The sequence below is a fragment of the Macrotis lagotis genome, chromosome 4 (genome assembly GCF_037893015.1).
Source record: "Macrotis lagotis isolate mMagLag1 chromosome 4, bilby.v1.9.chrom.fasta, whole genome shotgun sequence".
In the NCBI taxonomy this organism is placed as follows: domain Eukaryota; kingdom Metazoa; phylum Chordata; class Mammalia; order Peramelemorphia; family Peramelidae; genus Macrotis; species Macrotis lagotis.
The window spans coordinates 191110722-191124588 of NC_133661.1; the positions used below are offsets into that span (position 1 = coordinate 191110722).

At 37.4% G+C, this 13867-nt stretch overlaps 1 protein-coding gene across 12 annotated transcripts in view; it reads right to left on the bottom strand.

The window, feature by feature from the left end:
* Nucleotides 1–13867, bottom strand: part of RYR3 (ryanodine receptor 3) — an 833777-nt gene that overhangs the window by 37825 nt on the left and 782085 nt on the right. The gene's annotated exons all lie outside the window — the stretch shown is intronic.

The window sequence follows — 13867 nt, forward strand, 5'->3', positions numbered from 1 at the left end:
TCAAAAGGAACAGGATGTGCAAAACTAACCTTATTTCTTTGTCGACAAAAACACCAAATTTGTATATAGGGAAAATGTGCTGGGGGTTTTTTGATTTTGCTTTTGAAACCAAGTTTCAAACGCAGGCGTTTCCTACTGTGCCCAAAAAGTGCATGTGCTAGTTGGGCTCCTGGAAGCTCTCGTTTGCCAATTTCCCTGGACTGGGCGCTGGGTGGGACTCCTGGGTGTGGGCATTGGCCCATGTTTTTCAATCTGAAGCCTGACACTCAGGCATTTCCTCGTGCACCTGGTTTTCACCTAGGAAGAAGTTCTTTAAAACCTGGCACAGGTGAACCATGTACTATGATCTGGGTTGCTGAACTCCTTCCCAACACTGCCCCCCCCCACTCATTCCCTTTTCCCATTTTCTGGGAAACACTTGCCATTGTCTCCCCACATCCCCATGCGATGGGAATTTTTTTGGGGGAGGGAGGGGCAGGGAAAGAATGGCAAAAGCTTTCTTACAACATTGTTAAATGTACCTGACCAGTTTTGATGCATATTATAAACAAGTACTGGACCTTTTTAATTTTACAAGAACTCATGTCGAGAGTCACATCTTTACAAAAGGCTAATTTCATCTTTTATTTTGCTTGCCTTTCTTTCTTTCTTTCTTTCTTTCTTTCTTTCTTTCTTTCTTTCTTCCTTCCTTCCTTCCTTCCTTCCTTCCTTCCTTCCTTCCTTCCTTTCTTTCTTTCTTTCTTTCTTTCTTTCTTTCTTTCTTTCTTTCTTTCTTTCTTTCTTTCTTTTTCTCTCACCCAGAGAATGTAAAAAGAGTGCAGAATTAAACTAATTACTTCCCTTCCTTCATCCTTTGTCTATTTATCTATCTATACATTTATCTATCTATATATTTATCTATCTCTAACCAACTCTTCCTAGAGAAAATTCATTTTCACACATTCAAAGTATAAAAAGAGTATCCAAAAGGAAACTAATTACTTCCCTTCCTTCCCCCTCCCTTTGTCTATCTATCTATCCATCCATTTATTTCTTTATCCATTTCATCTATTTATCTCATTCACTCACTCAAAATAATTTTCACACACCCAGAGGAAACTGTAAAAAGAGTGCAGAAGGAAACTTATCACTTCCCTTCCTCCCCCACCTCTGTTTGTTTATCTCTCCTCTCTCTCTCTCTCTCTCTCTCTCTCTCTCTCTCTCTCTCTCTCTCTCTGTCTCAGTCTCCATCCCCATCTCTGTTTCTGTCTCTCTCCATCCCCCTCTCCATCTCCTCCTCCCCCACTACCACTGTAAATAGTAGCCTTGAAAACCTGGGCCTCACCCAAGGAAAAAAAACAAGTCCTGTCCCCGGCCCCCCAAGTGTGCTCTGCTGCCTAGTGATCTTCAGTGATTTTGGAAAGCTGTCTCAGAGGTACTTGACTTTGAAAAGCTTTATTTATTTTGTTTTGGAATATTGTGTTTTTCTTCCCCAATGACTTCTCTAGGCATGACAAAAGTATTTTAATTCATTTATTTTCCCACTATATGCAAAGATAGTTTCCAACAATCATTTTTTACAAGGTTTTTGATTTCACGTTTTTTCTTCCATCCTCTCCCTGTTCCCCCCCCATACTCTCCCTGTTCCCCCCCCCCCCATAGAAAGCAACCTAATGTAGGTTCTGCATTGATCATTTCCCTTTATAGTCATATTGGTCAATCTGATAAGTGTGGTGTGATGATGTGCTTCCCTGCAGTTCTTTTACTTTGCCTTTCTCTCATCAATAGTGATTTGGAGCATCTTATGAAAAACCGACTACAGATAGCTTTGATATCTTCATCTAAGAATCATTGTTCTATTGTTTGGGAATGACTTGTATTCTTAAAAGATTTGACTCAGTTCTCTATGTGTTTTAGAAATGAGTCCTTGATCAGAAATGCCAGCTTGCCTCTCTCCTGCCACTCATTCACCCTCTCTCTGCCTCTCTCCTGCCACTCACTCACTTGCTCACTCACCCTCTCTCTGCCTTTCTCCTGCCACTCACTCACTCATTCACCCTCTCTCTGCCTTTCTCCTGCCACTCACTCACTCACTCATTCACCCTCTCTCTGCCTTTTTCCTGCCACTCACTCACTCACTCATTCATTCACCCCCTCTCTGCCACTCACTCACTCACTCACTCATTCGCCCCCTCTCTGCCACTCACTCACTCATTCACCCTCTCTCTGCCACTCACTTACTCACTTGCTGGGAGCCAGGGTCTCTAAGCTGCTTGACACAGTTGCAGCAAGAAAACTCAAGGCGGTCACACCGCCTGATGCAACAACATTTCCTTCTTCAATATATATATATATATGGATTCCATGCATACCAATATTTATAGGTCTATTATTGATTGCAATACTTCCTCACCCTAATAATGGAATGACTATAAAAGGAAGGATTTCAGAGAAATTCCTTGAACAAAACAAATTGTAAACTCTGTCCAAATTTAACAGGACTGCCTCTCCCTGAGGCATACCAAAAGGCTGTTCAACATTATGAAATCTCTGGAAAACCCAACACTGGGAATTCCAAGGAGATTTCAGAAAATGTACAGGGAAAACAGATACAAGATGGGTCAGATAGAAGTCCAGGGAAATTAACAGTTTCCCCCCCTTACCATATACAGGAATATATGAAAAAGATGGTGAAAGAATAGTTAGTATAGGTGACCAATATGTGAACTCTAACAGTCTTAGTTTCATGAGAAAGAATAAAAAATCACAGTAACTGTGGTTTCTACCAACAAGGCCTGAAAGGAAAATTGGTTATTGTAAGAGTTAACAGATGGGTAGAAAAGAATAAAGACCCTCATTATAGATTGTTAAGGGAGTGTAGCGAAGAACATTACACAGAAAATATAAAAAAAAAACTTTCCATGAAAAGAATTGCTTGATTAATAGCTTTAAATGAATTAACAATTATACAATGTAGTAATAAACAAGGTAACAGGTTGAGGTCATCATGGTATGAGTAGGGATAAAAAATCAATTAACTATATGATTGTTAATTAAACTTGTAACCACATGAATTACATGATTGATGATGAAAATCATACACTTTTGTAACCAAGGAAATGAAATGATCTTAGCTTGCTTGCTTGATGCATACATGATTCTGAGACTATAAAAATAAATCCAAGCAGCTGACATTCAGTCAACCTGCTCCTTCCCTTTTTTTCCCTTTGAAGGAAATACAGTAGCCTTTAAATAGCTCAATCTCTTTAGTGATCTACTAATTGGCACAGGAGGTTTGATCTATTCTGTTTCACACCTGAGGCTGCCTCATGGCTCCCTGATCCCAGTGGCTCAGTATCTGGAGGCAGGATTTGATGTGGAAACCTGATTGGATAGACTCAATTGGGTTAGCTCCCTAGAGCTCAGAACTTCTGAACATAATTCCCCAGTCTCAACCTCCCCAGTGATAGAGATTTTAGGCCTGTACAACCACTTCCCACTAAGGGAATGCTTTTTTTAAAAAAAAAGTTTAGTTTGCAAAGGAGCTGATAAAGTTTCTCATGTTCTTGTTAAAAAAAAATAGAGACTTCCAGCCAAGATGGCAAGATGGTAGAAATCCAGCCCCTTGTGTTAAGGTCTCTTGATCTTCTCTCAAATATAATATGAAACAAACCTCTTAAAAGAAATCCAATTGACAAAACTCAGAAAGAGAAGCTAGGAGAACACCTGTCTCAAGGTCTGTCTTCAGGGATCATGGTTGTGCTGAGCATACAGAGCAGACAACCAGTGGGGGTGGGGTTAAAGCCAGACTAGGCCAAGATCAGCAGTAGGGGCTTTCACTGTGGGAACTGCTTCGAGAAACAACTAGAGAGTGGAAGCGTGGTAGTGGGGCTGATGGTCTAGGATTTACCTGAAGGGCTAGAGAGTAAGTTCCAACCTTTACCACACCCTACAGGCCAGGAGGAGATATTACTCTCAGTGAGCAAAGCCTCTAGTACCTCCTACTGGCCAGGCACCATGGACTTACTAAACTCAGTGAGTAAAGCCTCTAGGGATCCCAACACCAACCTCTGTGAATCAGCCCCTCCTCCAGCACAAGATCTTAGGAAAATGAAGAAAGGCCAGTGAAAAGGGGGTCCATAGAAAAATTGCAAGAAGGAAAAGACCCTAACTCAGACAGACGTAGAACCTCTGAGGAGAGTATGACTTGGTCTCCAGCACAAAAAGACTTCCTTGAAGAAATCAAAAAGGAGTTTAAAAATCAATTGGAAAATTTGGAAAATCTGGGAAAAGAAACCCAAGAGAAGAGTAACACCTTGAAACAAGAAAATAAATCATTGGAAAATACAATTGGACAAATGCAAAAAGAAAATAATTTCCTCAAAATCTCAATTGGTCAAATGGAAAACTCTTACAAAAATAGAATTGACCAAATAGAAAAGAAGTTGCAAAAAGGGTAAATGAAGGAAATTCTTCCCTTAAAAAAAAGAATGGAGTTTGAGGGAACCAATGACTTCAAGAAACAACAAGAATCTGTTAAACAAAATCAAAAAAATAAAAAAAAATAGAAGAAAATGTAAAATATGTCAACAGCAAAACCACTGACCTTGAGAAAAGATCAAGAAGAGATAACCTAAAAATGATTGGTCTTCTTGAAAACATTGAAGAGACAAAAAGCCTGGACTCAATATTACAGAATTTAGTGATGTAAAATGCCCTCATATCATGGAACCAGAGAGCAAAATAGTAATCAGAAGAATCCCCTCTGGAAAGGGATCCCAAAATGAAAATGCCAAGGAATATTTTAGCCAAATTCCAGAATTATCAGATAAAAGAGAAAATCCTGCAAGCAGCTAGAAAGAAATAATTTAGATACCAAGGAGCCACAGAATGTATTACACAGGATCTGGCAACATCAACATTAAGGGATTGAAGGGCCTGGAATGCATTATTCCAAAAAGCCAGAGAGTTTGGAATGCAGCCAAGAATCCATTAGCTGGCAAAACTGAGCCTTCTCTTCCAGGGCAAAAGATGGACATTTAATGAAATAGGAGACTTCCAACATTTCCTGATGAAAAGCCCAGAGCTTAATAGAAAATTTGGACTTCAAACAGGAGACTCAAGAGACACATGAAAAGATAAAATAAAAAGGGGGAGGGGAGAAAAAAACCTGCTATCAAATAAGATGAAATTGGCTAGATCCCTACCTGGGAAAAAGACTTTAATAACTCTAGAGAATTGTAACTCTATTAGAGAGAATTTAATTAGCCAGAAGAGATGGACACTCATGACTTATTCAAGAAACTGCTATTCAATAAGATGAAACTGCTTATATCTTTACCTGGGAGCAAGACTCTAATAACTCTCAATAATTGTAATTTTAGTAGCGAGAATATGCTTAGCCAGAAGTGATGGACACTCAGGACCTTTCTGGGACTCAGAATGATTTAAAAACAATACCACCTTAAAGAGGTGGACAGTAAAGAGATGGGAGGATGGAGGAGACTGAATGGGGTAAATCTCCTTATGTTAAAAGGTATAAAGGACTTATTGCAATAGAAGGGAAGAAGGGAGGAGGTAAGAACTACTGGAATCTTACTCTCATCATATTGATTTAAAATTAACATACATAAACTCAGTTAAGTTAAGAAACTTATCTTACCTTTAAAGTGTTAAAAGGGGAAAAGAGGAGGGGAAGGAAAGGGGGAAACCAACAGAAGGAAGGGAAGGAAGAAGGGGCAAAGGGAAAGGGTAAAAATAAGGTGAAGGGGGTTGGATATAGGAGGGCAAACACATTGAAGGTGGTGGTATTCAGAAACAAAATACCTGGGAATATGGATAAAGGGGAAAAAGGGGAAAAATACAAACAGAGGGAAGATAAGATGGTATAACTTTGAATGTGAATGGGATGAACTCTTCCTTAAAACATAAGTGAATAGGGGGGCAGAGTCAAGATGGAGGCAGAAGAATCTCTTCTAGGTATTCTCTCCAAAATATTTCAAAAAATCTTAAAATTATGACTAACTAAATTTTCCAGAGACAGAACCCAGAGAAAGATCCAATGAGGCAACTTTCCAGCCAAAGGTAACTTGGAAAATGCTGAAAAACTCTGTTCCATGGGGTTAGAGGGGGTGGCCCCACCAAAGTGAAGAAACTTCAGCCTCCTGGGAACAGCCCCAGGGCATTTGGGAGCTGTGGCTCTTGGTAGTAGGAGCAGTTTCCTGACCTGCACCCCAGGGAGCACAAAGCACAACTTGGGAAATCAGCAGGGAGACCTCTTTCAGAGCAAGCATGAAGTCCAGACCCTTAGCCGGTCATGGTGCTCAGTGTGCCTAAATCCAGGAAATGGAAGGAGGCTCATGGAGCCGGCAAGCAGGAGCCTCTAGGCAGCTGTACTGAGACTGCTTAGTCCACCTAAGGTAAGGGAGTGGAGGTAAACTTCTGAGGTCTGTCCTCTGACCCTGGAACAGGAATCTGGGGCTCTGACCACATTCAGATCCTGATCACAATCTAGGCCCCCCCAGAGAACAGGAACTCCCCCCCCTTCCTGCCCCATGGCAGAGGAATGTGCTTCTGGTCATTCACAGACCAGGAGAGCAGGCAGAGCCTCACACACTGGGGTCCTTGTGAGGGTGTCGCAATAAACCTCAAAAGCTCAGGAAACACCCCTAAACCAGGCACAGGCTGGGGAAATGAGTAAACATGAAAAAAAGAACCTGACCATTGACAAATACTTTGTCTATGATCCCAAGGAAGATTAAAATACTCAATCTGAAGATGAGGAAGCACAAACTTCTACATCTAAAGACTCCAAGAAAAATAGAAGTTGGGCTCAGGCTATGACAGAGCTCAAAAAAGATTTTGAAAATCAAGTAAGGGAGATAGAAGAAAAATTGGGAAAAGAAATGAGAGAGATGCAGGAAAAACATGAAAACAAAGTCAGCAGCTTAGTCAAGGAGATCCAAAAAATTGCTGAAGAAAATAACATGTTAAAAACCAGTTTAGTTCAAATGGATAAAACAGCAAAAAGTTGTTGAGGAGAAGAAGGCTTTAAAAACCAGAATTGGCAAGATGGAAAAGGAGATAAGAAAGCTCTCTGATGAAAACAAATCCTTCAGATGTAGAATGGAGCTAAAGGAAGCTGATGACTTTATGAGAAGTCAAGATACAATACGTCAACACCAAAAGAATGACAAATTAGAAGAAAATGTGAAACATCTTACTGAAAAAAACAACTGATCTGGAAAACAGATTCAGGAAAGATAATTTTACAACTATTGGGATGCCTGAAAGTTATGATCTGGAAAAGAGCTTTGACCTCATTATGAAAGAATTCTTAAAGGAAAATTGCCCTGATATCCCAGAAGCAGTGAAAATGAGAGAATCCACCGATCTCCCCTAGAAAGAGATCCAAAAAAAAACCAACCTCCAGGAATATTATAGCCAAGTTCCAAAACTACCAAGTCAAAGAGAAAATATTACAAGCAGCCAGAAGGAAACAATTCAAATATCATGGAGCTGCAGTCAGCATCACACAGTACTTAACAGCAACAACATTAAGGGCTCATAGGGCTTGGAATGTAGTATCCTGCAAGGCAAAAGAACTTGGAATGCAACCGAGAATCAACTACCCAGCAAAACTGAACGGAATCCTCTTCCAGGGGAAAAGACGGACTTTCAATGAAACAGGGGAATTTCAAGTGTTCCTATTCAAACCACCAAAGCTGAACAGAAAGTTTTACCTTCAAATACAGGACTCAGGTGAAGCAGAGAGAGTGGAGGAGAAGGGTAAATTATGAGGGTCTTAATGATGATGAACTGCATGTATTCCTGCAAAGAAAAAGGATACTGATAATACTCATGAAACTTCTCATTTAATAGAGCAGGTAGAAGGAGCTTTTATAGATGAAGCACAGGAGAGAACTGAATTTGAAGATATAATATATTGTAAAAATGAAGTCAATGAGTTCACTTTAGCTGAAGAAAAATATATTTTCCTCCAACCTTTTACAATGAGTTTTTGCAATGATATGGAAGTGGGGGAAGGTGAGGGGGAATGAGGGAAACTTCACTCTCATCAGAAATAGCTCAGAGAGGAAACAGCATACACACTCAATAGGGTATAGACATCTAGAGTAAAAAGGAGAGAAGGGGAAAGGGGGAAGGGGGGGATGTGGGTGATAGAGGAGAGGGTAGATCATAGGAGAGAATAGTCAAATATAACACATTTTATTTTTTACTTTTTGCAAGGTGCTGGGATTGGGTGGCCTGTCTGGGACCATGGGGCCATGTGGTTGCTGAGTCTCTCTGGGGTGGTTTGTGGGCTCGGGGCCTCTTGGCCCCAGGGCTAGTTCTCTTCCCACTGCACTACTCAGCTACTCTATGGCACATTTTAGAAGAGGGACAGAGTGAAAGGAGAGATAAAATATAGATGGTAGTGGGGAGGAATTGATGGAGGGAATTATAATCAGCAACAGCAACTGTGGAAAAAACATGGAAGTAACTTCTGTGATGGACTTATGATTAAGAATGTGATACATCTGAGACAGATCTGATGACTGATGATTTTTTTGTCCTCTTTCTTTTACTTTATTTCTCATGAGATTCTATATTTTTGTGGGGGAGGTAACATTATGTTTACTCTTAAATAAGAATATTTTAGTAATGCATAAATAAAGTCATATTAACCAAAAAGAATGAAACCAAGAGGGATGGGAATTCAGGGAAGCATGAAGGGATTTGCATGAACTGGTGCTGAGCAGGATGAGCAGAACCAAGAAAACATTGTGCACCATAACAGCAACATGGAGGTGATGATCAACCTTGATGAACTTGCTCATTCCATCAGTGCAGCAATCAGGGACAATTTTGGGCTACCTGTGATGAAAAATACCATCTGTATCCAGAGAGTGAGTTGTGGAGTATGAACAAAGACCAAAGACTATTACCTTCAATTTAGGGGGAAAAAATGTGATCTTATGTAATTTTGCTATCCCTTATACTTTATTTTTCTTCCTTTCCTTTCTTCCTTTCTCTCATCACATTAAATTTATATCAATATATACCAAGGAAACAATGTAAAGACTAACAGACTGCCTTCTGGGGGGGGGGTGGGAGGAGGGAAGCAAGAATAGGGGTAAATTTATAAAACTCAAAACAAATAAAATCTTTCCAAAAAAACCCCATAAGCGAATAGCAGAGTGGATGAAAAACCAAAATCCTACAAGATGCTGCTTATAAGTAACTCATTTTAGGCAGAGAGAGATACATATAGAGTAAAGGTAAAAGGTTGGAGAGAGAAAAATATATTTTGCTTCAGTTAAAGTGAAAAAAAAGCAGGGGTAGCAATCCTTATCTCAGAAAAAGCAGCTGCAAAACAGATGGCATTAAAAGAGACAAGGAAGGAAACTATATCCTCCTAAAAGGCACCATAGACAATAAAGTAATTTCAATACTAAATATGTATGCACCCAATGGTATAGCATCCAGATTCTTAGAGGAGAAGTTGAAGGAGTTACAGGAAGACACAGACAGCAAAACTCTACTAGTGGGAGATCTCAACCTCCCACTCTCAGATTTAGATAAATCTAACCATAAACAAGAAAGAAGTTAAGGAGGTAAATAGATTGTTAGAAAACCTAGACATGATAGACTTATGGAGGAAACTGAATGGGGATAGAATGGAAAATACTTTCTTTTCTGCAGTACATGGCACTTACACAAAAACTGTACTAGGGCATAAAAACCTAGTAATCAATTGCAGAAAGGGAGAAATAGTGAATCTATCTTTCCTCAGAACATAATGTAATAAAAATCACTTGCAATATTGGGCCAGGGAGATATAGACCCAAAATTCATTGGAAACTAAATAACCTCATTTTAAAGAATGAGTGGATTAAACAAGAAATTATAGAATGAATTGATTATTTTATCCTATATAATGACAATAATGAAATAACATACCAAAACCTATGGGGATACACTCAAGGCTGCTGTCAGGGGATATATTATGTCTTTAAATGCTTACATGAATAAATTAGAGAAAGAGGAAATCAATGAACTAAATAAACAAATACAAAAATTAGAGAAAGAAAAATTAAAAACACCCAATTAAATACCAAATTAGAAATCCTAAAAATTAAAGGAGAAATTAATAAAATTGAAAACAAGAAAACTATTGAACTAATAAATAAAACCAAGAGCTAGTTTTATGAAAAAAACCCCCAAAAAACTGATAAACCTCTGGTCAATTTGATTAAAAAAAAGAAAGAAGAAAACCAAATTGCTAGTATCATAAATGAAAAAGGTGAACTTACCACCAATGAGGAGGAAATTAAAGTAATAATTTGGAATTATTTTGCTAAAAACTCTCTGCCATAAAATTTGATAATCTAAATGAAATGGTTGAATATTTTCAAAAATATAAGTTGCCCAGATTAAAAGAAAAGGAAATTAAAAACCTAAATAACCCTATCTCAAAAAGAGAAAGTCAAAAAGCCATTATTGAACTCCCTAAGAAAAATCTCTAGGGCCAGATAAATTCACAAGTGAATTCTATCAAACATTTAAGGAACAAATGGTTCCAATTCTATATGAACCCTTTGGAAAAATAGGTGAAGACGGAACTCTGCCTAACTCTTTTTATGACACCAATATGGTGCTGATACCTAAACCAGGAAAAAGTTAAAACAGAGAAAGAAAATTATAAACCTATCTCCCTAATAAATAAAGGTGTAAAAATCTTAAATAAAATCTTAGCAAAATGACTACAGCATGTTATCACTAGGATAATACATTATGATCAAGTAGGATTTATTCCAGGAATACAGGGTTGGTTCAATATTAGCAAAAATGTTAGTATAATTAATTATATCAATAATAAACCTATCATAAATCATATGATTATATCAATAGATGCTAAAAAACCTTTTGACAAAATACAGCGCCCATTCCTACTAAAAACACTAAAGAGAAGGGATGAAACAAGGATGCCCATTATCACCACCACTATTCAATATCATATTAGAAATGCTAGCTTCAGCAAGAAGAGAAGAAAAAGAAATTGAAGGAATTAGAATTGTGAAGGAAGAGACAAAACTCTCACTCTTTGCAGATGACATGATGATATACCTAGGGAATCCAAAAAAAATCACCTAAAAAATTACTAGAAATAATTAGCAACTTTAGCAAGGTTGCAGGATATAAAATAAACTCTCATAAGTCCTCCACATTTCTATATATGACTAGCAAGATGCAGCAGAAAGAGCTAGAAAGAGAAATCCCATTCAAAGTAACTTCAGACAATATAAAATACCTGTGAGTTTACCTGTCAAGGCAGACTCAGACACTTTTTTGAAAACAATTACAAAACACTTCTGACACAAATAAAATCAGATTTAAATAACTGGGCAAATATCAAGTGCTCATGGATAGGCCAAGCAAATATAATAAAAAATGACAATTCTACCAAAATTAAACTACTTGTTTAGTGCCCTACCAATCAAAATTTCAAATAATTACTTTAATGAGTTAGAAAAAATTGCAAATGAATTCATATGGAGAAATAAGAAGTTGAGAATCTCCAGGGATTTAATGAAAAAAAGTGCAAAAGAAGGTGGCTTAGCCCTACCAGATCTAAAATTATATTATAAAGCATCAATCATCAAACCTGTCTGGTATTGGCTAGGGAATAGAGCAGTGCATTAGTGGAATAGACTAGGTGCAATAGCAGGAATTGATTATAGTAATCTGCTTTTTTATAAACCCAAAAGAGTCTAGCTATTTGATTAATAATTCTCTCTTCTATAAAAACTGTTGGGAAAATTGGCAGTTAGTATGGAAGAAACTTGGATTAGACCAACACCTCACACCCTATACCAAGATAAGATCAGAATGGATACATGGTCTAGACATAAAAAAACAATATTACAAGCAAGCTAGGAGATCCACAAATAGTTTAGTTTATGACCAAAGAAGAGATGTAGAACACCTTTAAAAATAAGCTAGATGTCAGCCTTTTGGCTAAGATCAAATGTAAAATAAGCTAGACAATTTTGATTACATTAAATTAAAAAGCTTTTGCACAGAAAAAACTATTGTTCCCAAGATCAAAAGAAATGTAATAAATTGGGAAACAATTTTTTCAACTAGCATTACTGACAAAGGACTCATTTCTAAAATATACAGAGAACTGAGTCAAAAATTAAAAAAAAAGACAAGCCATTCCCCAACTGACAAATGGTCAAAGGATATGCAAAGGCAATTTACAGATAAGGAAATCAAAGCGATCCATAGTCATATGAAAAATTGCTCTAAATCACTAATTATTAGAGAAATGCAAATTAAAACATCTCTGAGGTACCATCTAACACCTCTCAGACTGACCAATATGACCAGAAAGGACAATGATCAATGTTGGAAGGGATGTGGGAAATCTGGGACACTAATACATTGTTGGTGGAGCTGTGAACTCATCAAACCTTCCTGGAGAGCAATCTGGAATTATGGCCAAAAGATAACAAAAATGTGCAGACCCTTTGATCCAGCAATACTACTACTGAGTCTAAACCCAGAAGAGATTATGAACAAGGGTAAAAATATCACCTGTACAAAAATATTCATAGCAGTTCTGTCTGTGGTGGAAAAGAATTGGAAATCAAGTAACTATCCCTCAATTGGGGAATGGCTTAATAAACTATCTTATATGGATGTGATGGAACACTATTGTTCAATTAGAAACCAAGAAGGATGGGAATTCAGGGAAGCCTGGAAGGATTTGCACAAACTGATGCTGAGTGAGTTGAGAAGAACCAGAAGAACATTTTACACTCCAACAGCAACATGGGAGTGATGATCAACCTTAATGGACTTGTTCATAACAACAGGGCAACAATCAGGCACAATTTTGAGCTATCTGTGATGGAGAATACCATCTGTATCCTGAGAAAGAATTGTGGAGTTTGAACAAAGAACAAAGACTATTACCTTTAATTTTTTTAAATGTTATCTTATTATGTAATTCTGCTATATCTCATAGTTTGTTTCTTCCTTAAGGATATGATTTTTCTCTAATCACATTCAACTCAGATCAATGCATACCATGGAAACAATTTAAGGGTTAACAGACTGCCTTTTGTGGGGGTTGGGGTAGGGAAGCAGGATTAGGGAGAGAATTGTAAAATTCAAAATAAATAAAATCTTTCAAAAAAAAGAGAAGTGAGCTAAAGCATAGTATTAGATTTCAATCACAACTTGTTGAACTATTAAACCCATCAATTAATCAATTGCTTGAAAGTTCTAAAGAATTTCTGCTTTGGCTCTCACAAGGTTAACATCAGGCAGTCATGCTTTATATAGAGGCATTTATGATATATTATAAAAATTTCAGGATTCAAAAATATCTGTACAGGCTAAAACAATGGGTCAAATCAAATAAAATGAGATTAATAAGCAAAAGTAAAATTTTAAGCTTGGTTCAAAAAGCAATTTCATAAGTCCAATAGCTCTGGATATATAGAAATTCATCTAAAATGATGTGGGTTTTTTTTAATAGATATAAGTTCAATTAAAGTAAATAGTATTATACAATATCTAAGAAAATTAATATTCTCTCAGGCTCCATTAAGATGATGACTTTTCTAGGAATGAGGAGATGATAATTGTGATCTGTTCTAGCCTCACATTGTAGTGAGCACAGATTGATAAGCTAGAGGGTGATCAAAAGGAGGACAAGCAAGATGTGAAGTTCCTCAAGTTCATGTTATTTGAAGATTAATCCATGGATCTGGGGAATGTTTAGCTTGTAGAAAAGAACATATCTGGAAATAGTGTATCTGCCTCCTGAATGTGAATGGCTATAATTTGGAAGAAGAATTAATTAGATTTATTC